The sequence below is a fragment of the Amblyraja radiata genome, chromosome 1 (genome assembly GCF_010909765.2).
Source record: "Amblyraja radiata isolate CabotCenter1 chromosome 1, sAmbRad1.1.pri, whole genome shotgun sequence".
Lineage (NCBI taxonomy): Eukaryota > Metazoa > Chordata > Chondrichthyes > Rajiformes > Rajidae > Amblyraja > Amblyraja radiata.
Window position 1 is genome coordinate 155,711,802 of NC_045956.1, and position 27,302 is coordinate 155,739,103.

Here is a 27,302-nt window from a genome sequence, read left to right on the forward strand (position 1 = left end):
GTGGACTTTGGAAGGAGTAGGAGGGGGACCCACAGCCCCATTTATATCAACGGGTCGATGGTTGAAAGGATCAAGAACTTCAAATTCCTGGGCGTGCACATCTCTGAAGATCTTTCCTGGTCCGAGAACACTAACGCAATTATCAAAAAAGCTCATCAGCGCCTCTACTTCCCGAGAAGATTACGGAGAGTCGGTTTGTCAAGGAAGACTCTCTCTAACTTCTACAGGTGCACAGTAGAGAGCATGCTGACCGGTTGCATCGTGGCTTGGTTCGGCAAATTGAGCGCCCTGGAGAGGAAAAGACTACAAAAAGTAGTAAACCCTGCCCAGTCCATCATCGGCTCTGACCTTCCTTCCATCGAGGTGATTTATTGCAGTCGCTGCCTCAAAAAGGCTGGCAGTATCATCAAAGACCCACACCATCCTGGCCACACACTCATCTCCCTGCTACCTTCAGGTAGAAGGTACAGGAGCCTGAAGACTGCAACAACCAGGTTCAGGAATAGCTACTTCCCCACAGCCATCAGGCTATTAAACATGGCTCGGACAAAACTCTGATTATTAATAACCACTTTCTGCTATTTGCACTTTATCAGTTTATTTATTCATGTGTGTATATATTTATATCATGGTATATGGACACATTTATCTGTTTTGTAGTAAATGCCTACTATTTTCTGTGTGCTTAAGCAAAGGAAGAATTACATTGTCCTATACAGGGACACATGACAATAAACTCACTTGAACTTGAACTTGGATGATGGTGTGGTAAATTGGATTAGTAAGTATGCAGATGATACTAAGATAGGTGGGGTTGTGGATAATGAAGTAGATTTTCAAAGTCTACAGAGAGATTTATGCCAGTTGGAAGAGTGGGCTGAAAGATGACAGATGGAGTTTAATGCTGATAAGTGTGAGGTGCTACATCTTGGCAGGACAAATCAAAATAGGACGTACATGGTAAATGGTAGGGAATTGAAGAATGCAGTTGAACAGAGGGATCTGGGAATAACTGTGCACAGTTCCCTGAAGGTGGAATCTCATGTAGATAGGGTGGTAAAGAAAGCTTTTGGTGTGCTGGCCTTTATAAATCAGAGCATTGAGTATAGAAGTTGGGATGTAATGTTAAAATTGTACAAGGCATTGGTGAGGCCAATTCTGGAGTATGGTGTACAATTTTGGTCGCCTCATTATAGGAAGGATGTCAACAAAATAGAGAGAGTACAGAGGAGATTTACTAGAATGTTGCCTGGGTTTCAGCAACTAAGTTACAGAGATAGGTTGAACAAGTTAGGTCTTTATTGTTTGGAGCGCAGAAGGTTAAGGGGGGACTTGATAGAGGTCTTTAAAATGATGAGAGGGATAGACAGAGTTGACGTGGATAAGCTTTTCCCACTGAGAGTAGGGAAGATACAAACACGAGGACATGACTTGAGAATTAAGGGACAGAAGTTTAGGGGTAACATGAGGGGGAACATCTTTACTCAGAGAGTGGTAGCTGTGTGGAATGAGCTTCCAGTAAAGGTGGTGGAGGCAGGTTCGATTTTATCATTTAAAAATAAATTGGATAGTTATATGGACGGGAAAGGAATGGAGGGTTATGGTCTGAGTGCAGGTAGTTGGGACTAGGGGAGAATACGGGTTCGGCACGGACTAGAAGGGCCGAGATGGCCTGTTTCCGTGCTGTAATTGTTATATGGTTATATGGTTAAATGGTTATTTGACATTTTTATCCTAAAAAGACTGCCTACCATATAAATGCCTCTCATTATTTTACATACTTCTATCAGTTCTTGTCTCAACCTCCTTCATTGCAGAGCAAACAATGCTAGTCTGTCAAATCTCTCCCTGTAGCTAATGCCCTCTAATCCTGGCATCATTCTGGTAAGTCTCCCTGCATTCTTTCCAAAGCCTTCACATCCTTCCTCTAACGGGGCGACCAGAACGGCATGCAATACTCAAAATATGGCCTAATCAAAGTCCCATATAGCTTCATCATGACTCCCTGACTCTTCATTCATATATATTGCAAACCACAGGTGTTCCAGCATAGAACCCTGTGAAACTCCACTGGTCACAGACCTCCAGTCTGAATATTGTTCTTCCATCACAATGTTCTGCCTATGATCAATAAGACAGTCCTGAATCCGTACGACCAAGTCACTGTTAATCATGTGCACCTTAATCTTCTGGGTCAGTCTGCCATGGGGAACTTTATCAAATGCTTTACTAAAATGCATGAAGACAACATACACGACCACTGTTTGTCACCTTATCAAAAAACTCAATCAAGTTTGTAGGACACATTCTGTCACGTACAATGCCGTGCTGCTCACTGGCCCTAATTAATACATCCTCTTGCAAATGGAAGTAAATTCTATCCCGAAGTATCCTCTCCAATAGCTTACTTACCTCTTACAGGAGGCTTAGCAGCCTAAAATTCCCTGGACTCTCCTCTACTTCCCTAGGATTTTCTTTAATCTGACTCACCAAATCCATTTCATGGCCCTTTAGGCCCTTCTAATCACCCACTTGAGTTATTTCCGCCTTCCTTTATATTCATCAAAGGCCCTGCCTGATTTCATCCTCGTAAACCTTGCATGGGCTTCCATTTTCTTTTTGATCAAATTTATAACCTTTTTGGTCATCCAGGGTCCTCTCTGCCATCCACATTCCTCCTCCTTACTCAAACATGCCAGTCCTGAACTTTGACCAATTGGCCTTTAAACGACCCACATATCATATGTGAACTTACCCAATATCAATTGTTCCCAGTGTAACCTCCCGAGCTCCTGCCTAATAATGTAATTTTTCTGGCTCCATATTAACCATATAATAACCATATAACAATTACAGCACGGAAACAGGCCATCTCGACCCCTCTAGTCCGTGCCGAACGCATAGTCTCCCCTAGTCCCATATACCTGCGCTCAGACCATAACCCTCCATTCCTTTCCCATCCATATAACTATCCAATTTATTTTTAAATGATAAAAACGAACCTGCCTCCACCACCTTCACTGGAAGCTCATTCCACACAGCTACCACTCTCTGAGTAAAGAAGTTCCCCCTCATGTTACCCCTAAACTTCAGTCCCTTAATTCTCAAGTCATGTCCCCTTGTTTGAATCTTCCCTACTCTCAGTGGGAAAAGCTTTTCCACGTCAACTCTGTCTATCCCTCTCATCATTTTAAAAACCTCTATCAAGTCCCCCCTTAACCTTCTGCGCTCCAAAGAATAAAGCCCTAACTTGTTCAACCTTTCTCTGTAACTTAGTTGCTGAAACCCAGGCAACATTCTAGTAAATCTCCTCTGTACTCTCTCTATTTTGTTGACAGATTTTGAAGGTCCTGCCTTCTCCCAATTCAAAACAATCTTAAAACTTAGGGAGTCTGAAGAAGGGTCCCGACCTGAAACATCGCCTATTTCCTTCGCTCCATAGATGCCACTGCCTCATCCGCTGTGTTTCTCCAGCATTTTTGCCTACCTTCGATTTTCCAGCATCTGCAGTTCCTTCTTAAACATTAAAACTTAGGGAGTTGTGATCACTATCCCCAAAATCCACTGCCACTGAAACATCAGTCACCTGTCCAGGCTCATTTACCAACACAACTTCCCGCAAGTTCCCTTCCCGGTTGGACTATCCGCATATTGTTTCATGAAACCCTCTTGGATGCACCTCACAAATTTTCCCCAGTTTATGCCTTTGGCACTGTGCAAATCCCAGGCAATATTAGGGAAGTTAAAGTCACCCACTAAGACAATCCTAGTGCTTAGGCATTTTTAGTAATCTGTCTACATATCTGTTCTTGTATCTCCCACATGCTTATGGGGAGGGTTCAATCCCATTATAGTGCTTGCACCTTTCTTATTTCTAAACACTATCCACATCGCCTCAGGGCATGAACCCACCAGTATGGCCTCTCTGAGTGCCACTGTGACATTCTGTCTGATTAATAGACCAACTCCTTCACCTCTTTACTTGCCCTCTTTATCATACCTGAAACATCGAAACCCCTCAACACTGAACTAACAGTCATGCCCTTCCCATAACCACATTTCTATGATCTACTGTATGTTGGGTAATCAAAGCTTTAATCATTGCCATAAGATGGCTACAGGCCAGCCACTCTGGCTTTTTGGCACTTTTTTTTTCCAAAAGCCATTGGTTCTTAAAATGACTGCTGCAAATGACTTGCAATATGGCCAGGGAACAGCTTTAATACTGATGAAGATTTGAAAGTGTTCAAAACGTCCAGCACATCAAGCAGCATCCGTGGAACATGAAACAGAAATGGATGAGTAGCGTTATCACTTCAGATCATAGACTATTTTCCAGAGCAGCCTGGCAATATTGGTTCTGTTCCCCTTTCCACAGATGCTGGCTGCGATGCTAGGTCTTTCCGACATTTTATGTTTTTTATTTCGGATCTACAGCATCCCCCACTTTTTGATTTTCATTTCTTACCAAGTAATCTTTGAGAAGAGTCATGAAGGTCTTTCTGGTTCCTAGAAGGTGCTTCAACCTTTCTTACATGGATATGTCTGACACAAGTCCACGGAGGACTCACCAGATTTCTCTTCCACCCACTATCGCCGTTCTTTCTGCATGAAACCGGGGTCTTGTATGGAGTCTGCTGATAATGACCTAAAGAGGACAGGAATTTGTAGGAGGCTAAGTTTGGATGAGCAGTGATTTTCCAAACGAGATGATAGATCGCATGTATTAGACATCACACGTCAACTGACTGAAAAATCCATTCATCCCATACGAGCAAGCACCAAAATCCAGAATGATACGTCTATTGATGGTGCAGCCCATCTCTAAATGGATTTCTCTGTAAGAAAAGATGGGGAAATAACTTGATAGGAATGCTTTGTTTGCAGGTCTTGGTTATTTTCTGAAGTTTAAAAAAAAATCAGCACAGACAATAATTACACTCTTTATTATATACAGGATAAGTAACCAAGATTTGGAAAAATAACTCATGTGGAAAAAAGGTTTAAAATTGGATGCAGTTCCTAAATGCACAATGGAAATTAATAATATACAGGAATGGAATGAGTATATAATTTCACAATCAGAAACAAAAACAATATGGCTTGCCCTTGACAGAGAAAGGTTAAAGGTTGTGAATTATGCTCACAGACTGTTTTCAGCATGCTAATTAAATCTCAGATTTGCACTTCATATGGGCCAAATTGTTATTACCGGTTGATGGATTTAGTTGTGAGAGTTCCTGAAGTTAATTACAGTATTAGCAATGCAATGCCCCAAACCTGCTGTGACTTGTTAAATCCAAAGCCTCCCCAGGATGCAGCTTAGTCTCTCTTTAATGATCCATGCTGTTGTGTTGACATTTAAAACACTGTGTATGAACACAGAGACTAACATGGATGGTAACGTATGGGTGAGAAAAAAGTTTGTGTAAATAAGAAACCGCAATGTTCAAAAGATGTTGCAAAGCGCATCGTGATGGAGCTATGAAAATAAAGATTTGATGTTATTCTGAGTGTTTGGGCTGTTAAAATCGAGAGGTTAAGGCATTAATGAAACTTGTTTTTCATCTCGGGCACAGGACAAAGAAGGGGACATATAGGTTTACTTGAAAACTGTTGAAGATCTTGGAGTAATAGAACTCTCTAGGGGTTAAAAATGTGATAATTCACTCAAAGTGTGCTGCAGATGGATAACTTTGGTAAGTTAATATATTTTTTAATCTCATAAATAGGGCCAAAGAGAAATGGAGTCACAAGCAGGTAATGTTAAATTCATACCAAATTCTGAATTAGTCCACGTTTGAGAGTGACTAATATTCCTGACCACCCAACTCATGAATACACAGGAAAGATTCACCCGCAATGCCACCAGGATTGGGAAAAGCATAAGATACTAAGACTATTTCTTTAGGATATTCTTCTTGCGAATGGCGTGCACAGCCTAAAGTTGTAAGACAACTTGTTCTGTTTAATCTTCTGTTTTTGCACGCCAGGTTGATTGCATTCCTTGAAACAGGGTGGGCCACATGAAGGCTGCAATCTCCCACCCCTTTCTTTAGGATCAAGGAAAGCTAAATTAAGTTTCAGAAACAATTTGGATATAAATTCGGAAAGAACATTGTTCTTGGTGTAAGTTTGTCATAAACTCATCAATTTATAATTCTCTGCGAAAGAATGTGGACTGAGTTTAGGAAAAAATATTTATTTCGACAGAAAACTTTATGGTACACTGAATGTTTTACATGACGGAAAAAGAGATGATGTTTCTTTGGATACAAACTTGCCTCGCATTTGAATTGGAAAGAGCTAAAGATTGGAGAGCAGGGGTAGTGGAATTAAGTTTGTATTTTTCAAGAAAACGCTGGTATCTGCAGAAATGGTCTGTGCAGTGTCCATTTTTAGTGCAATGCTTTGAGTATTTGAAAGAGTGCAGAGAAGATTTACAAGGATGTTGCCAGGACTAGAGAGCAGGGCCTGTAAGGAGAAGTTGGGCAGACTAGGACTTTATTCCTTGGAGCGCAGGAGACAGAGTGAGGATCTTATAGAGGTATATATTTTAAATCATGAGGGGAGTAGATGGGGTGAATGTACACATACTTGTCCATTGAATAGTGGCTTGAGATAAGAGGGGAACAATTTCATAGGTCACGAGGGGCTGAGAGAGTGGTGCATATATGGAACTAGCTACTAGATAAAGTAGTTGAGGCAGGTGCAATAACAAGACTTAAACTACATTTGGACAGGTACATGGACAGGAAAGGATTAGAGAAATAAGGCTATGTGTGGGCAAATGCTACCAACTTGGATGGGCATCTTGGTTGGCATGGACAGGTTGCACCAAAGGATGTTTTTCCATGCTTTAGGACTTCATGACCCCTTGACTCTTCCAAGATTTCATTACGGTGGGAAGGACGCCATGTGCCAAGTATGTCACCCACTTTCTTTGGTAAGGACAAATAGGAGCTACATTTAACCACACTTGAAATAGACCATAGGTGGTTTGTCTATCTGGCCAATGCCTTCTCATCCCTTTTATTTTTAAGAGCCTTATCTAGCTCTCTCTTGAAAGCATCCAGAGAACCTGCCTCCACTGCCCTCTGAGGCACCGCTGACTGGATAGTACGCAACAAAAAAGCTTTCCATAGTACCTCGGTACACATGACAATAAACTAAACTAAAATAAACTAAACTAGACATTGGTGTGGGTGCACAAAATTGCTGGGGAAACTCAGCGGGTGCAGCAGCATCAATGGAGCGAAGGAAATAGGCGACGTTTCGGGCCGAAACCATTCTTCAGACTGATGGGGGGTGGGGGGGGGGGAGAAAGAAGGAAAAGGGGAGGAGGAGGAGGAGCCCGAGGGCGGGCGGATGGGAGGGTGGGAGGAGACAGCTAGAGGGTTAAGGAAGGGGAGGAGACAGCAAGGGCTAGCAAAATTGGGAGAATTCAATGTTAATGCCATACGGACGCAAGGTCCCCAGACGGAATATGAGGTGCTGTTCCTCCAATTTCCGCTGTTGCTCACTCTGGCAATGGAGGAGACCCAGGACAGAGAGGTCGGATTGGGAATGGGAGGGGGAGTTGAAGTGCTGAGCCACCGGGAGGTCAGGTAGGTTATTGCGGACTGAGCGGAGGTGTTCGGCGAAACGATCGCCCAACCTACGCTTGGTCTCCCCGATGTAAATCAGCTGACATCTAGAGCAGCGGATGCAGTAGATGAGGTTGGAGGAGATACAGGTGAACCTTTGTCGCACCTGGAACGACTGCTTGGGTCCTTGAATGGAGTCGAGGGGGGAGGTGAAGGGACAGGTGTTGCATTTCTTGCGGTTGCAACGGAAAGTGCCCGGGGAGGGGGTGGTGCGGGAGGGAAGGGAAGAATTGACGAGGGAGTTGTGGAGGGAGCGGTCTTTGCGGAAGGCAGACATGGGGGGAGATGGGAAGATGTGGCGAGTGGTGGGGTCACATTGGAGGTGGCGGAAATGGCGGAGGATTATGTGTTGTATTTGCCGGCTGGTGGGGTGAAAGGTGAGGACCAGAGGGACTCTGCCCTTGTTGCGAGTGCGGGGATGGGGAGAGAGAGCAGTGTTATGGGGTATGGATGAGACCCTGGTGTGAGCCTCATCTATGGTGGCGGAGGGGAATCCCCGTTCCCTGAAGAACGAGGACATTTCCGATGCCCTGGTATGGAACGTCTCATCCTGGGAACAGATGCGGCGTATGCGGAGGAATTAGGAGTAGGGGATGGAGTCTTTACAGGGGGCAGGGTGGGAAGACATGTAGTGTGGCTGCGTTTGGAATATTGTGTTCCGTTTTGTTCGCCCTGCTATAGGAAGGATGTTGTTAAGCTGAAAAGAATGCAGGGAAGATTTACGAGGATGTTGCCAGAACTAAAGGGCCTGAGCTATAGGGAGAGGTTGAGCAGTCTAGGACTGTTTTCCTTGGAGCACAGGGAACTGAATGATCTTATTGAGGTGCATAAGTTCATGAGGAGGATAAACAAGGTGAATACAGAGTCTTACCAGAGTTGGGGAATAAGGAACTAGAAGTCATAGATTTAAGGTGAGAGGAAACATTTTCACACAGAGGGTGGTGGGTATATGGAACAAGCTGTCAGAGGAAGTATTTGAGGCAGGTACTGTAACAAGATTTTAAAAACATTTGGATAGATACATGGATAGGTTGGATTTTGAGGGATTTTGGCAAAACGTGGGAGAGGTATGACTAATGTAGATGGGGCATCTTGGTAGGCATTGACAAGCTGAGCTGAAGAGCCTTTATGACTATCACTCTATGAGGCGAGAGATATGGATGCATAAAATTTGGAATATAGTTTCTACATGGACGAAGGAAAGTCTGTTAATAAGGGGATGAAGTAATTCCGAGATGCACAAAACATAAGAATTGGTATAAAGTACAGCTATTATTGTTCACTCAATGCAAAGTTATCATACTCAAGGTGAATTCAATATACATATTGTAGAGTTGGAGGCTAGGACCTCATGGTGGTGCAGCGGTAGAGTTGCTGCCTTATAGCGAATGCAGCGCCTGAGACCCGGGATCGATCGCGACTACCGGTGCTGTCTGTACGGAGTTTGTAAATTCTCCCCATGAACTGCGTGGGTTTTGTCCGAGATCTTTGGTTTCCTCCCACAATCCAAAGAAATACAGGTTTGTCGGCCGACGGGCCTGTTTCCACGGTGTATCTCCAAACTAAAAATCTAAACTACCCAAACAGGATATGATGCTCTGTTCCTCCAGTTTGCATGTGGACTCACTCTGGTAATGGAGGAGGTCCAGGACAGTAAAGTCCGTATGGGTAGATGGGAACAGCATAGAAACATAGAAACATAGAAAATAGGTGCATGAGGAAGCCATTCGGTCCTTCGAGCCAGCATCGCCATTCATTGCGATCATGGCTGATCATCCCCTATCAATAACCCGTGCCTGCCTTCTCCCCATATCCCTTGATTCCACTAGCCCCTGGAGCTCTGTCTAACTCTCTCTTAAATCCATCCAGTGATTTGGCCTCCACTGCCCTCTGTGGCAGGGAATTCCATAAATTCGCAACTCTCTGGGGGAAAAAGTTTTTTCCAATCTCAGTCTTAAATGGCCTCCCCTTTATTCTAAGACTGTGGCCCCTGGTTCTGAACTCGCCCAACATTGGGAACATTTTTCCTGCATCTAGCTTGCCCAGTCCTTTTATAATATTATATGTTTCTATAAGATACCCCCTCATCCTTCTAAACTCCAGTGAATACAAGCCTAGCCTTTTCAATCTTCCCTCATATGACAGTCCCGCCATCCCAGGGATCAATCTCGTGAACCTACGCTGCATTGCCTCAATCACAAGGATGTCCTTCCTCAAATTAGGAGACCAAAACTGTACACAATACCCCAGATGTGGTCTCACCAGAGCCCTATACAACTGCAGAACCTCTTTACTCCTATACTGAAATCCTCTTGTTATGAAGGCCAACATTCCATTAGCTTTCTTCACTGCCTGCTGTACCTGCACGCCAAATTTCAGTGACCGGTGTACAAGGACACCTAGGTCTTGCTGTACCTCCCCCTTACCTAACCTAACCCTATTGAGATAATAATCTGCCCCCCTTTTTTTCCACCAAAGTGGATAACATTTATCTATATTATACTGCATCTGCCACGCATCTGCCCACTCACTCAACCTGTCCAGGTCACCCTGCAACCTCCTAACATCCTCTTCACAGTTCACACTGCCACCCAGCTTTGTGTCAACTGCAAACTTGCTAGTGTTGCTCCTAATTCCCTCTTCCAAATCATTAATATATATGGTAAACAGTTGCGGCCCCAACACCGAGCCTTGCGGCACTCCACTCGCCACTGCCTGCCATTCGGAAAAGGACCCGTTCACTCCTACACTTTGCATCCTGTCTGCCAACCAATTTTCTATCCACGTCAACACCCTACCCCCAATACCATGCGCTCTAATTTTAGTCACCAATCTCCCGTACGGGACCTTATCAAAGGCTTTCTGAAAGTCTAGGTACACTACATCCACTGGCTCCCTTTCATACATTTTACTTGTCACATCCTCAAAAATTCCAGAAGATTAGTCAAGCATGATTTTCCTTTCATAAATCCATGCTGACTTGGACTAATCCTTTTACTGCTATCCAAATGCCCCATTATTACTTCTTTAATAATTGACTCCAGTATCTTTTCCACTACCGAAGTCAGAAGAAGAAGAAGAAGTAGAAGAAGAAGAAGAATTACCTTTATTGTCATTCAGACCTTACGGTCTGAACGAAATTTTGTGCCTGCAGTCATACATACAATAATACAATAATAAACAACAATAAACACAAATTAACATCCACCACAGTGTATCCTCCAAGCACCTCCTCACTGTGGTGGAGGCAAAAATCCTCCTCTTCCCTCCTCTTCTCCCTCTGCGCTGAGGCGATACCCCACCGGGCAATGGTACAAACAGTCCCGCGGCTCACCGAACCCCGCAAACGGGCCGGCTCAAACACCGCGGCCCGGGGTGGTCGAAGCTGCCGCCCTCCAGCCCGCGGCTGAACCCCGGACTCAGGTCACCGCCGCCAGAACGCCGTCCCTGCCACCGGAGCACCGTTCCAGCCCCTAGCCGGATCGCCCTCATGTGAGTGCCGTTCCTCCCTCGAGCTGGGCCAATCCGACGGGAGCGCCATTCCACCCTCCGGCTGGGCCGCCCCGACGGGAGCGCCACAGCCCCTCACGGGAGCGTCTCGGCCCCTCGCCAGGCCGCCCTCACGGGAGCGTCACAGCCCCTCATGGGAGCGCCGTTCCAGCCCCGAGCCGGACCGCCCTCACGGGAGCGAGCCCAGGGCAAGTCCTGACTGGCTCTGCCTCCGGAGTCTTGAGGTCGCCAGCTCCACCATTAGGCCTCAGCGCAGATGGAGGCAGAGAAGGGGGATACGACAAAAAAGTCGCATTCCCCCGAAGGGAGAGACAGCAAGCCCCGTTTCAACCCCCCCCCCCCCCCACCCCCCCCCCCCCACATAAACACAACCTAAAAACCAAAAACTTAACTAGACAAAACGAAAAAAAACAACACAAAAAAGTAATAACAAACGGACTGCAGGCGAGCCGCTGCTGCCAGGGCAGCGCCGCCACTTCCGAAGAGAATTACAGGCTAACTGGTCTGTAATTCCCCGTTTTCTCTCTCGCTCCTTTCTTGAAAAGTGGGATAACATTAGCTATCCTCCGTTTCACTGGAACTGATCCTGAATCTATTGAAAATTGGAAAATGATCACCAATGCGTCCACTATTTCTAGAGCCACCTCCCTGAGGACCCTGGGATGCAGTCCCCGGGGATTTATCATCCTTCAGTCCCATTAGCCTACCCAATACTATTTCTCGCCTAATGAAACTTTCTTTCAGTTCCTCAACCCCCTTAGATCCTCTGTCCTCCAGTACTTCTGGGGGATTGTTTGTGTCTTGTTTAGTGAAGACAGATCCAAAGGTAACAATCTCGGGATTACTGCCTGTGCCACGCGACAGTGAGAGTAGGAATGGAGCGAGGTGGAGGATAAATGCGTGGCTGAAGGACTGGTGCAGAGGGCAGGGATTCAAGTTTCTGGATCATTGGGACCTCTTTTGTGGAAGGTGTGACCTGTACAAAAAGGATGGGTTGCACTTGAACCCGAGGGGGACCAATATCCTGGCGGGGAGATTTGCAAAGGCTACTGCGGAGACTTTAAACTAGAACGGTTCGGGGGAGGAACTCAAATAGAGAAAGCTAGTAGACAGTGTGTGAAGCAGGAGGCAGAGAAGGGAAGCACTCAGACCCAACATGTAGGGGGGACAGAAGAAAAAAATAATAAACAGAGACTAAGGTGGGGTTCTTAAATGTGAAAGTGGCAGGCAGACAAATCCAGGGCAAAAATCAAAAAGGGCCACTTTTCAACATAATTGTATAAGGGGTAAGAGCGTTGTAAAAACAAGCCTGAAGGCTTTGTGTCTCAATGCAAGGAGCATTCGTAATAAGGTGGATGAGTTGAATGTGCAGATAGCTATTAATGATTATGATATAGTTGAGATCACAGGGACATGGCTCCAGGGTGACCAAGGCTGGGAGCTGAACATCCAGGGATATTCAATATTCAGGAGGGATAGACAGAAAGGAAAAGGAGGTGGGGTAGCATTGCTGGTTAGAGGGAGATTAACGCAATGGAAAGGAAGGACATTAGCTTTGAGGATGTGGAATCGATATGGGTAGAGCTGCGAAACACTAAGGGGCAGAAAACGCTAGTGGGTGTTGTGTACAGGCCACCTAACAGTAGTAGTGGAGTTGGGGATGGCATCAAACAGGAAATTAGAAATGCATGCAACAAAGGTAAAAGTTATTATGGGTGACATCAATCTACATATAGATTGGGTGAATCAAATTGGCAGGGGTGCTGAGGAAGAGGATTTCTTGGAATGTATGCGGGATAGTTTTCTAAACCAACATGTAGATGAACCAACGAGAGAGCAGGCTATTCTAGACTGGGTATTGAGTAATGAGGAAGGGTTAGTTAGCAGTCTTGTTGTGCGTGGCTCCTTGGGCAAGAGTGACCATAATATGGTTGAATTCTTCATTAGGATGGTGAGTGACATTGTTAATTCAGAAACAAGGGTTCTGAACTTAAAGGAAGGTAACTTTGAATGTATGAGACGTGAATTGGCCAAGATTGACTGGCAATTGATTCTTAAAGGGTTGACGGTGGATATGCAGTGGAAGGCATTTAAAGACTGCATGGATGAACTACAACAATTGTTCATCCCAGTTTGGCAAAAGAATAAATCAGGGAAGGTAGTGCATCCGTGGATAACAAGGGAAATCAAGGATAGTATCGAAACAAAAGATGAAGCGTACAAATTAGCCAGAAAAAGCAGCCTACCAGAGAACTGGGAGAAATTCAGAGTACAGCAGAGGAGGACAAAGGGCTTAATTAGGAGAGGGTAAATAGATTATGAAAGAAAACTGGCAGGGAACATAAAAACTGATTGCAAAAGTTTTTATAGATATGTGAAGAGAAAGAGATTAGTTAAAACAAATGTAGGGCCCTTGCAGTCAGAAACAGGTGAATTGATCATGGGGAACAAGGACATGGCAGACCAATTGAATAACTACTTTGGTTCCATCTTCACTAAGGAAGACATAAATAATCTGCCGGAAATAGCAGGGGACCGCGGGTCAAAGGAGTTGGAGGAATTGAGTGAAATCCAGGTTAGCCGGGAAGTGGTGTTAGGTAAATAGAATGCATTAAAGGCCGATAAATCCCCAGGACCAGATCGGCTGCATCCCAGAGTACTTAAAGATGTAGCCCCAGAAATAGTGGATGCATTAGTGATAATTTTTCAAAACTCTTTAGATTCTGGAGTAGTTCCTGAGGATTGGCGGGTAACTAATGTAACCCCACTTTTTAAAAAGGGAGGGAGAGAGAAAACAGGGAATTACAGACCAGTTAGTCTAACATCGGTAGTGGGGAAACTGCTAGAGTCATTTAATAAAGATGGGATAGCAGCACATTTGGAAAGTGGTGAAATCATTGGACAAAGTCAGCATGGATTTATGAAAGGTAATTCATGTCTGACGAATCTTATAGAATTTTTCGAGGATGTAACTAGTAGAGTGGATAAGGGAGAACCAGTGGATGTGTTATATCTGGACTTTCAGAAAGCTTTCGATAAGGACCCACATAAGAGATTAGTATACAAACTTAAAGCACACGGTATAGGGGGTTCAGTATTGATGTGGATAGAGAACTGAATGACAAACAGGAAGCAAAGAGTAGGAGTGAACGGGTCCTTTTCAGAATGGCTGGCAGTGACTAGTGGGGTACCGCAAGGCTCAGTGCTGGGACCCCAGCTATTTACAATATATATTAATGATTTGGACGAGGGCATTGAATGCAACATCTCCAAGTTTGCAGATGACACGAAGTTGGGGGGCAGTGTTAGCTGTGAGGAGGATGCTAGGAGGCTGTAAGGAAACTTGGATAGGCTGGGTGAGTGGGAAAATGCATGGCAGATGCAGTATAATGTGGATAAATGTGAGGTTATCCACTTTGGTGGCAAAAACAGGAAAGTAGATTATTATCTAAATGGTGGCCGATTAGGAAAAGGGGAGATGCAACGAGACCTGGGTGTCATGGTACACCAGTCATTGAAAGTGGGCATGCAGGTGCAGCAGGATGTGAAGAAAGCGAATGGTATGTTAGCATTCATAGCAAAATGATTTGTATAGGAGCAGGGAGGTTTTACTGCAGTTGTACAGGGTCTTGGTGAGACCACACCTGGAGTATTGCGTACAGTTTTGGTCTCCAAATCTGAGGAAGGACATTCTTGCCTTAGAGGGAGTGCGGAGATGGTTCACCGGACTGATTCCTGGGATGTCAGGACTTTCATATGAAGAAAGACTGGATAGACTCGCCTTGTACTCACTAGAATTTAGGAGATTGTGGGGGGATCTTATAGAAACTTACAAAATTCTTAAGGGGTTGGACAGGCTAGATGCAGGAAGATTGTTCCCGATGTTGGGGAAGTCCAGGACAAGGGGTCACAGTTTAAGGAAAAAGGGGAAATCCTTTGGGACCGAGATGAGAAAAGCATTTTTCACACAGAGAGTGGTGAATCTCTGGAACTCTCTCTGCCACAGAAGGTAGTTGAGGCCAGTTCATTGGCTATATTTAAGAGGGAGTTAGATGTGGGCCTTGTGGCTAAAGGGATCAGGGGGTATGGAGAGGAGGCGGATATGGGATACTGAGTTGGATGATCAGCCATGATCATATTGAATGGCAGTGCAGGCTCGAAGGGCCAAATGGCCTACTCCTGCACCTATTTTCTATGAATCTATAAAAAAGTACCTGTTCAACTCTTCTGCCATTTCGTTGTTCCCCATAATAATTTCACCCTTGTCTGCCTTCAAGGGACCCACATTTGACTTTGTTACTCTTTTTCCCTTAACATATCTAAAGAAGCTTTTACTGCCCGTATTGCCCGTCTTGTTTCCTTCTGTTGTCCTATGAAAGTTTCCCAATCCTCTGGCTTCCAGGTACTCTTTGCTGTGTTATACATCTTTTCTTTTAGTTTTATTCTATCCCTAACTTCTATCCCTAACTTCTCTTGTCAGCCACGGTTGCCTCCTACTCGTTCTTCCTTTTTGGAATGAAATGATTCTGTGTCTTCCGGATTATGCCCAGAAATTCTTGCCATTGCTGTTCCACCGTCATTCCTGCTAGTGTCCCTTTCCAGTCTACCTTGGCCAGATCCTCTCTCATGCCTTCATAAACCCCTTCTTGGAGATTAAAACTAATCATATTATGATCACTACCTCCAAGCAGTTCCTTTACCTCGAGTTATCTTATCAAATTTGGTTCATTCGGCAACACTATATCCAGAATTGTTTTTTCTCTGGTCGGCTCCATTACAAGCTGCTGTATGAATCCATCTCGGAGGCATTCTACAAACTCTCTTTCTTGGGGTCCTGAACCAACCTGATTTACCCAGTCTACCTGCATATTGAAATCCCCCATCACCATGGTGGCATTACTTTAGTTACATGCCAGTTTTAACTCCTGCTGCAACTTACAACCTACACCCGGGCTACTATTTGGGGGTCTGTAGATAACACCAATTAGTGTCTTCTTGCCTTTGCAATTCCTCAACTCAATCCACAGTGACTCAACCTCGTCAGTCCCTATGTTTTCCCTCGCAAAGGACTGAATTCCATCCCTCACCAGCAGAGCTACCCCCCTCCTCTGCCCACCTGCCTGTCCTTTCTATAGGATGTATAACCCTGAATATTAAGCTCCCAGACCTGATCCTCCTGCAGCCACGTCTCGGTAATCCCCACAATGTCATATCTAACAACTTCTATCTGAGCCTCAAGCTCATCTACATTACTTCTTATACTTTGCGCATTCATATACAATACTTTTAATTCTTTAAGCATCTCAACATTCACATCGATCCCTACTACACTTGGCCATACTCTCCTATCCCTTTGTGAGCTTTCTTTCTTGTTAATTCTGGGGTCATTAACTATCCCTTTACTCCCTTTCACTTTAACTCCGTCCTATTTGACCCCCCCCCCCCCCCCCCCGCCCTTATTTAGTTTAAAACCACCCGTGTAGCAGTGGCAAACCTGCCTGCCAGAATGCCGGTCCCCCACCTGTTAAGGTGCAATCCGTCCCATTTGTACAGTTCCCCCTTACTCCAAAACAGATCCCAGTGGTATAAGAATCTAAATCCCTGCCCCCTGCACCAGTTCCCCAGCCACACATTCAGGTCCCGTAACTCCCTGTTCCTGCTCTCGCCAGTATGAGGAACTGAAAGCAAACCAGAAATAACCACCCTGGAGGTCCTGCTTTTCAGCATTTTTCCGAGCTCGCTAAAGTCACGCTGCAGAATATTCATCCCCTTCTTTCCAACATCGTTTGTGCCGACATGCACTACCACGTCCGGCTGTTCACCTTCGCTCTTGAGGATTTTCTGCACTCTGTTTGTGACATCCTGGATCCTGGCACCAGGGAGGCAGCACACCATCTTCGATCCCATCTGTTGCCGCAGAAACCCCTGTACGTACCTCGCAGGTGCTACAGGTGCTAGATTATACAGAAGGTAGACACGAAGTGCTGGGGTAACTCAGCAAGTCAGGCAGCATCTCAGTATGGGAATGGGAAGGGGAGTTAAAGTAGTTAGCAACTGAGAGATCTAGCGGACAGAGCACAAATGTTCGTCAAAATGGTTGCCTGATCTATGCTTGGTCACGCTGATATAAAGGAGGACACTTTGGGAACACCAAATGCAGTACACATGGTTAGACAACATGGATATGAACCTCTGTCACACCGAGAAGGGCTGCTGAGGTCCCTGGATGGATGTGAGGGAGGAGGTGTTACATCTCTGTCAGTTGCAGGGGGAAGTACCTGGGGAGAGAATGGTTGGGTGTATATGGGCTGAGTGATCTACGTAATTGCCCCTTTTTTCCCCTCTCTTCCCTTTGCCCCATTTGGTTGTACATCCCTTTCTCCCACCCTAGTCCGCCCCCATTACTTATCTCTTCCTCGGGCTTTACAATTTACTCCAATCCTTATCTTACAGCCTTTTCTGTCTTGTCATCTCTGGCCTTTGTCCACCCATCTGCCAATTTTTTAAAAACTCACCTGTATCCACCCATCACTCGCCAAGCCTTGTCCCATTCCTGCCTCTTTTCTCAGCATTGTCCTCCCTACTACAAATAGGAGGGAACTACTATTCAGGAGGGATAGAGAGAAAGGAAAAGGAGGTGGGGTAGCGTTGCTGATTAGAGAGGAGGTTAACGCAATGGAAAGGAAGGACATTAGTTTGGAGGATGTGGAATCGGTATGGGTAGAGCTGCGAAACACTAAGGGGCAGAAAACACTGGTGGGTGTTGTGTACAGGCCACCTAACAGTAGTAGTGAAGTTGGAGATGGTATCAAACAGGAAATTAGAAATGCGTGCGACAAAGGCAACAGCGTTATAATGGGTGACTTCAATCTACATATAGATTGGGTGAATCAAATTGGCAGGGGTGCTGAGGAAGAAGATTTTTTGGAATGTATGCGGGATAGTTATCTAAATCAACATGTAGAGGAACCGACGAGAGAGCAGGCTATTTTAGACTGGGTATTGAGTAATGAGGAAGGGTTAGTTACCAGTCTTGTTGTACGTGCCCCCTTGGGCAAGAGTGACCATAATATGGTTGAGTTCTTCATTAGAATGGAGAGTGACATTGTTAATTCAGAAACAATGGTTCTGAACTTAAAGAAAGGTAACTTTGAGGGTATGAGACGTGAATTGGCCAAGATTGACTGGCAATTAATTCTAAAAGGGTTGACGGTGGATATGCAATGGAAGACATTTAAAGACTGCATGGATGAACTACAAAAATTGTTCATCCCAGTTTGGCAAAAGAATAAATCAGGGAAGGTAGTGCATCCGTGGATAACAAGGGAAATCAGGGATAGTATCAAAGCGAAGGATGATGCGTACAAATTAGCCAGAAAAAGCAGCATACCGGAGGACTGGGAGAAATTCAGAGACCAGCAGAGGAGGACAAAGGGCTTAATTAGGAAAGGAAAAATAGATTATGAAAGAAAATGGCAGGGAACATAAAAACTGACTGCAAAAGTGTTTATAGATATGTGAAAAGAAAGAGATTAGTTAAAACAAATGTAGGTCCCTTGCAGTCAGAAACAGGTGAGTTGATCATGGGGAACAAGGATATGGCGGACCAATTGAATAACTACTTTTGTTCCGTATTCACTAAGGAAGACATAAATAATCTGCCGGAAATAGCAGGGGACCGCGGGTCAAAGGAGTTGGAGGAATTGAGTGAAATCCAGGTTAGCCGGGAAGTGGTGTTGGGTAAATTGAATGGATTAAAGGCCGATAAATCCCCAGGGCCAGATAGGCTGCATCCCAGAGTACTTAAGGAAGTAGCTCCAGAAATAGTGGATGCATTAGTAATAATCTTTCAAAACTCTTTAGATTCTGGAGTAGTTCCTGAGGATTGGCGGGTAGCAAACGTAACCCCACTTTTTAAGAAGGGAGGGAGAGAGAAAACGGGGAATTACAGACCAATTAGTCTAACATCGGTAGTGGGGAAACTGCTAGAGTCAGTTATTAAAGATGGGATAGCAGCACATTTGGAAAGTGGTGAAATCATTGGACAAAGTCAGCATGGATTTACAAAAGGTAAATCATGTCTGACGAATCTTATAGAGTTTTTCGAGGATGTAACTAGTAGCGTGGATAGGGGAGAACCAGTGGATGTGGTGTATCTGGACTTCCAGAAGGCTTTCGACAAGGTCCCACATAAGAGATTAGTATACAAACTTAAAGCACACGGCATTGGGGGTTCAGTATTGATGTGGATAGAGAACTGTCTGGCAAACAGGAAGCAAAGAGTAGGAGTAAACGGGTCCTTTTCACAATGGCAGGCAGTGACTAGTGGGGTACCGCAAGGCTCAGTGCTGGGACCCTAGCTATTTACAATATATATTAATGATCTGGATGAGGGAATTGAAGGCAATATCTCCAAGTTTGCGGATGACACTAAGCTGGGGGGCAATGTTAGCTGTGAGGAGGATGCTAGGAGACTGCAAGGTGACTTGGATAGGCTGGGTGAGTGGGCAAATGTTTGGCAGATGCAGTATAATGTGGATAAATGTGAGGTTATCCATTTTGGTGGCAAAAACAGGAAAGCAGACTATTATCTAAATGGTGGCCGACTAGGAAAAGGGGAGATGCAGCGAGACCTGGGTGTCATGGTACACCAGTCATTGAAAGTGGGCATGCAGGTGCAGCAGGCAGTGAAGAAAGCGAATGGTATGTTAGCTTTCATAGCAAAAGGATTTGAGTATAGGAGCAGGGAGGTTCTACTGCAGTTGTACAGGGTCTTGGTGAGACCACACCTGGAGTATTGCGTACAGTTTTGGTCTCCAAATCTGAGGAAGGACATTATTGCCATAGAGGGAGTGCAGAGAAGGTTCACCAGACTGATTCCTGGGATGTCAGGACTGTCTTATGAAGAAAGACTGGATAGACTTGGTTTATACTCTCTAGAATTTAGGAGATTGAGAGGGGATCTTATAGAAACTTACAAAATTCTTAAGGGGTTGGACAGGCTAGATGCAGGAAGATTGCTCCCGATGTTGGGGAAGTCCAGGACCAGGGGTCACAGCTTAAGGATAAGGGGGAAATCCTTTAAAACCGAGATGAGAAGAACTTTTTTCACACAGAGAGTGGTGAATCTCTGGAACTCTCTGCCACAGAGGGTAGTCGAGGTCAGTTCATTGGCTATATTTAAGAGGGAGTTAGATGTGGCCCTTGTGGCTAAAGGGATCAGAGGGTATGGAGAGAAGGCAGGTACGGGATACTGAGTTGGATGATCAGCCATGATCATATTGAATGGCGGTGCAGGCTCGAAGGGCCGAATGGCCTACTCCTGCACCTAATTTCTATGTTTCTATGTTTCTAGTCTGAAGAAGAGTTCTAACCTAAAACATTGCTTATTCATGTCTTTCAGAGATGTTCCCTGACCTGCTCAGTTACACCAGCACTCTGTGTCCTCACATGCTGGTTGGCATGTTAATTGGCCAGTGTAAATTGCCCCTATTTTGGCGATGTGGTAGAATGAGGGGAAAGTTGATAGGGATGTGGGTTGAATTAAATGTAATTAGTGTGGGATTAGAGTAAATGGGTGCTGAAGGTCACTGTAAACTGTTTCCTTATGACTATAATTTAACAGCGTGGAGTTATAGTCATGAAGTCTACTCTACATCGACTCCCAATAGGGTTTCACAACCTATCTTTAGTTCTGAAATCATGTGCCTATCAACTGGCCACAGTCTTCACAGACTTCGACCTTTCACTTCAACAATCTACTGTCCCCAATCCATCTGCTTCAAGGAAATCTCCATCATTCCAATCCCCAAGGTAAACAAAATAAATAAAGGAGGGAATTAGTGCTTGGAGTGAGGCGGTGTAGGTGAGGTACTCAACAAATATTTTGGATTTGCTATCACCAAGATGGAGGGCATGCAGAACAGTAAGATCAGTGCGGAGAATATTAATATGCAAGGGCAGTTTGAGATCAAAGCGGAGGAGGTGTTGGAGCTTTTGAAGAATATTATGGTGGATAAATCGTCAGGAGCTGATGGGATCTACCTTAGGTTATTGAGGGAGGCAAGAGTGGAGATTGTGGAAGTCTTCATGAAGATTTTTGCATCTTCTCTTGCCATGGATGAGGTTCCAGAGGATTGGAAATTTTTTCTTTTTTTATGACGGGAAGGAGAAATAATCCAAGGGATTATAATCCAGGAAGCCTCATATCAATGTATGATTTACTTACATTCAGAAGAGAATGGGTTAACTAGGCACAGTCAGCAGGGCTTTGTATGTGGCAGACAAAAATGCTGGAGAAACTCAGCGGGTGAGGCAGCATCTATGGAGCGAATGAAATAGGCAACGTTTCGGGTCGAAACCCTTCTTCATTTTCTACTAAATTGAAGAAGGTTGTAAAATTACACAGCGGGATATGGATAAACTATAGAAATGGCAAATAGAGTTTAACCCGAGCAAGTGTGAAGTGTTGCACTTGGGGAGGTCGAATGTGAAGAGAAAATATACAATTATGGTACACCACAACATGATGTAGAGAGGGATCTGAGGGTCCGAGTCCATAACCCTGAAAGTGGCAACACAAATAGATAGAGTGGTAAAGAAGGCATTTGATATTTGGCCATGGCTCAGGGAATCAACTAACCCTTTAATGTCAGCAAGGCAAAAGAGTTGGTTGTTGATCTAAAGAAGCAGAGGGTGAACACAATGCTGTCCTCATCAACACAGGTTCTGTAGAGGTGGTCGACAGCTTCAAGTTCCGCATCACCAGCAACCTGGTGGATCTTTTGTGGATGGATCCCTCATCCCTGTTTCCTGTGTGTGTCACGGTTCTGCACTCGCCTCTCCTGCCCATAAAGGAGACAAGGATAGAGTTCCCCTGATCCTCACCTGTCACCCCAGTCTTCGCATCTATCACATTATTCTCTGACATTTCTGCCACCCTCAACAAATTACCATCCGAACTCCCTTCCTATTTCCGCAGAGACCACTACCTCCACAACTCTTTGGTGCAATCATTGCTTCCCAACAAAACCGCTCTTCGCCCCAGGTACTTTTCCTGAAATCGCAGAAGATGTAATACCTGCCTCTATACCTCCTCCCTCACCTCCATCCAGGGACGCCAGCAGTCTTTCCAGGTGAGACAGAAGTTCACATTAACCTCTTCTAACCTCATCTACAGCATCTGCTGTTCCTGATGTGGCCGTCTTTACATCAGCGAGATCAAGCGTAGACGAGGAGACCATTTTGTTGAACGAGTGCACTCTGTCTGCCAAGGCCTACTGGACTTCCCGGTTGTGACTCATTTTACTTCCTCTTCCCTTTCCCATACCGACCTTCCTGCCTTGGACAAAGGACAAAGGACATTTATTGTCACATACACCAACTGCTGCAGTGAAATTTGAGTTGCCGTTGCAGCACACCAATAAAATAAACACAACATTATAGAATTTAACATTAAACATAAAAAACATCGTCCCCCACAGCGGGATCAACGTCTGCCACTGTGAGGGATGGCAGCAAAGTTCAGTCCACTTCCTCCATGTTCACCTGTGGTCGGGGCCTATTTGAGGCCTCCGCAGTCCCCGCTACGGCGGCCCGATGTTTCAGGCTCTCTCGCCGGAATGATGGAAGTCCGGCATCAGAAGAACACTCTCAGCGGCTTGGAGTTTCGAAACGGCCGCTTGCTACCAGAGACCACGGCTCCCGAAGTCCGCAGGCCGTGCCGGTAGGAGCTCCAACACTGGCGATCTCGGCGAAAGATCCCAGGCTCCACGGTGTTTAAAGTCAGCGCCGCCCGCAGCTGGATGTTCCACAGGCCACAGCTGCACGATATTGAGGTCGGCAGTCCGAGCACTCCAGAGCTCCAACACGGCAACCCGGGTAAGGCATCGCCCCGCTCCACGATAGTACCTCAGTGCTGCGCCGCCGCTGAAGCTGCAGCTCGAAGCTCTGGCCAGTCTCCAGCAGGAAAGGCCGCGCCAATCCAGATGGTAGGCCGCGAGGAGGGGGCGAAGATGCGGCTCGGAGGAAGGACGCATCCTCACCCAGGTAGGGACTGGAAAAAATGGTTTCCCCCCCCCCCCCCCCCATCCCCCACATAAAAAGACTAAAAGGCCTCCAGAGCAAAACTTTTTAACAACTAAAAATTAAAAAAAGGGTGAAGAACGAACGGCTGCAGGCGAGGCTGCCACATTCTATGGTGCTGCCACTCGCACCTCCTCCATTGCCAGAGTGAGGCCACACACAAACTGGAGGAACAGCACATCATATTCCAGTTGGGCTACTTACAACTCAAAGGTATAAACATTGAATTCTCCAATTTTAATTAACACTCCACTTCCCCCTCTTTCCTTCCTGTGCCACCCCTCCCCCCACCTAATGTGCACCCATTCCTTTCACTATCCTACCCCTCTTTTATCCCCTTCCTCTGCCCCGTCCAACTTTATCCTCCCTCAGCCACCCGTCTGTAACCACCTATCACTTGCCAGGTTTGCCCTGCCCCTACCCCTTTTGCAGCTTTCTCTCTGCTGTTACAATCAGCCTAGAGAAGGGTCCTGGCCCTAAACGCCACCTATTTTTCCCTCCGAAGCTGCTTGACTGGCTGAGTTACTTCAGCGCTTTGTGTTTTACTTAAGATTCCAGCATTTGCTTGTGTGTCTCCAGTCCATCACAGGTCCATTGCTTCCTTCCATCCAGTCCATCTTCAAGCTACGTTGCATCAGGAAGATTGGAAGTATTACCGAGATGCCTGCCATCTTGGCCGTTCACTCTTTTGAGAAAAGATATAGAAATTTGAAAGCTCAGATATCCAGACCTAGGAACAGCTTCTTTCCCAGGACTTGTTGCCGGGACTTGAGGGCCTGAGCTATAGGGAGAGGTTGAGCAGGTTAGCACTTTATTCTTTGGAGCTCAAGAGGCTGAGGGGTGTACAAATTCATGAGAGGAATAGATCGGGTAAATGCACCAAGTCTTTTGCCCAGAGCAGGGGAATCGAGAACCAGAGGACATATGTTTTAGGTGAAGGGGGAAAGATTCAAAAGGAACCCGAGGGGTAACATTCTTACACAAACGGTGGTGGGTGTATGGAACAAGCTGCCGAAGGAAGTAGTTGAGGCAGGTGGTGTCGCAACGTTTAAAAAGAAGCATTTAGATAGATACATGGATAGCGTAGGTTTAGAGGGATATGAGCCAAATGCAGGCAGGGGGGACTAGTATAGTTGAGGCATGTTGGGCAGCGTTGGCAGGTTGGGCCGAAAGGCCTGTTTCTGAACAGTATGACTCTATGACTCTAACACCCAGACTCCTGAACACCCTTCCCAAAGGTGCTGCCATGTATTTTTACTCTTAACTACCTCATTTTGTTATTCTGTTGCTTATCATTGTATTTATTATTACTGTATGCATACAGTTTACTCTGTAAGCTCCAGGTGTACAATACATTTCAAAAACTAATATAATTTGCTCTGGATCTGATCTGTTCATTGTGTCTCTTAGTGTTGTCTGCTCTGATTGTTTTCCAGTCTGCCAGAAAAGAAACAAAACAATTTGAATATTTCATTTCAAGTCTGTGGTTGGAACTTATATCTACAATTTAATTATTCATATTCCAGAAGAAGTGTTAACAATGATCACCTAATGCAATTGCTTCTGCAGTTGTACAGGGCCCTAGTGAGACCACACCAGGAGTAGTGTGTGCAGTTTTAGACTCCAAATTTGAGGAAGGACATTCTTGTTATTGGGGAAGTGCAGCGTAGGTTCACGAGGTTAATTCCCGGGATGGTGGGACTGTCATATGTTGATAGAATGGAGCAGCTGGGCTTGTATACTCTGGAATTTAGAAGGATGAGAGGGGATCTTATTGAAACATATATGATTATGAAGGGTTTGGATGCGCTAGAGGCAGGAGACATGTTCCTGATGTTGGGGGAGTCCAGAACCAGGGGCCACAGTTTAAGAATAAGGGGTAAGCCATTTGGAACAGAGATGAGGAAATACTTTTTCACACAGAGAGTTGTAAAGGGCCTGTCCCACTTAGGCGATTTTTCAGCAGACTGCTGGCGACTGTCAAGCTTGCCGCACTCGCCTGAAAAAAACGGGAACTGGAACGGTGAGTGGCAAGAGTGGAACACACACACACACACACATCACAAAGGCATGGGCCAGGCAAAGCGGGGGAGTGCTGTCTGAAATTCACTGTGCAAAGCCAAGGTGATACAGACACACACCGCGTTGAACAGGAAGGTTAAGACGGCTAGCACAGTGTATGGTAAGTCCTTTAAAAGAGCGGTTGGGGGGGGGGGGAGAAGGGGGGAGAAGGGGGGTGGTGGGAGGAGGGGGGAGAAGGAGTGCAGACACTTTTAAGAAGCCAGACAACATTTAATAAGCCAGAGATACACAGCTGTGAAGTTTGGCGGACATTTAACATTACCGGTCGGTTATCCTTGGTTCTGAAACTCGTGCTAATGTTTTTTTCCCCCAATGAGCCAATGAAAATGCCCGGTCAGCAAAGGTGATTTAACTAAAACTACCTACGGCTTCCTCGACTACCTACAACTACATGGCGACCCCACTACAACTGCACCCACGACTACAGGATTATCGATTTTCTCCATGGCGACCAATTTTGGTCGCAGAAACATTTTCAACATGTTGAAAAATTTGCTGCGACCATACTGAGGCCGCGACTAGTTCCCAGAACGCGGGAACTCCTCGCGACCATGAAGGAGACTCACCAGAGACCACCAACGAACATGTGGTGACCATGTGGCAATCATGAGGCGAGCACAGATTCTCCTGCGCTCGCCTCAAAAGTTGCCTAAGTGGGACAGGCCCTTGAGTCTGTGGAATTCTCTGCCTCAGAGGGCGGTGGAGGCCGGTTCTCTGGATGCTTTCAAGAGAGAGTTAGACAGAGCTCTTAAAGATAGCGGAGCCAAGGGACATGGGGAGAAGGCTGGACCGGGGTACTGATTGGGGATGATGAGCCATGATCACATTGAATGACAGTGCTGGCTCGAAGGGCCGAATGGCCTACTTCTGCACCTATTGTCTATTGTCCATTGTCTAATGAAAGGTTATCATCTTGAAGCATTATCTGTTTCTCTCTAAACAAACACTGCCAGATTTGATGAATGTATTCATTAGTTCAAATGTCCAACATGTGTGATATTTGGCTTTTGATGATCAATTTTTTAATATTTATTGACTACTTAATTTCATGTGATGACATTCACAAATTCTAATAGACTTCATAGCGATTATAGTGGCAGTGAAGAATGAAAAGACATCTTCACCTAAATTATTGGAAACTTGTAAGAGAAATCAATTTATAGTTGAACGTGGAGGACTAAGGAACAATTTACAATTCACCTGGTCATTAAAGTCAAAACAGTACAATAATATAGAGGGCAAGCAAAGCAACGTGCTTTCGAGGTGCAGTTACTATTGCAATATAGGGAATTGGACCAATTAATGGTTGATTTATATTGAATGCACAGGAAACATTTCCTTGCTTCCTGGTTCTAATGAAATCCTGCAGTGCAAACAGTTGGTTGCTCTGGGAAGGCTCGTATGGATGTAATGTTGTCAAACTTCCAGAACAGTTGGGAATTTGTGTGCTTGCATACTATAAGCCCAGAGTTCCTCTGACTGCCTGTTCTTTAAACCAGGGAGATTGTAGAACAGTGATGCAGCATTTCACTTGCATAGGTCAGGCTAGTGCGAGTGCCATTTTCTTGCACTGGCCAACTCTCGTGCTTGCCAAAACCCTGTACCACAGAGCTAGAGAGCCATCTGTCAAAAAACACCCCTTGACAAAAATTGTAATTCCTTATTGACTCCTGCCAAGCGAGCAACAGTGGGACTTACGCAAACCTTGCAGAGCCATATGCCTCCGTTCACTTGATGTACCTGTTACAACACAAGAAAACACAATTGCTCTTCCCTGTATGGGAATGGGAATATGTGGTTTAAGAATATCCCCCCTTATTGTCCACCCATCAACGCACCTCTCCCCCCCCTCCCCTCCCCCCACCTACTGTGCCAACCCTCTACTTCTAATGCCATTTGCCCAATGAAAGGTAGATCAAAGTTCTCGTCCTGTCAGAGGTAACAAAGATTCTACCATAACCAGAGAGCAGTGCTGAACTA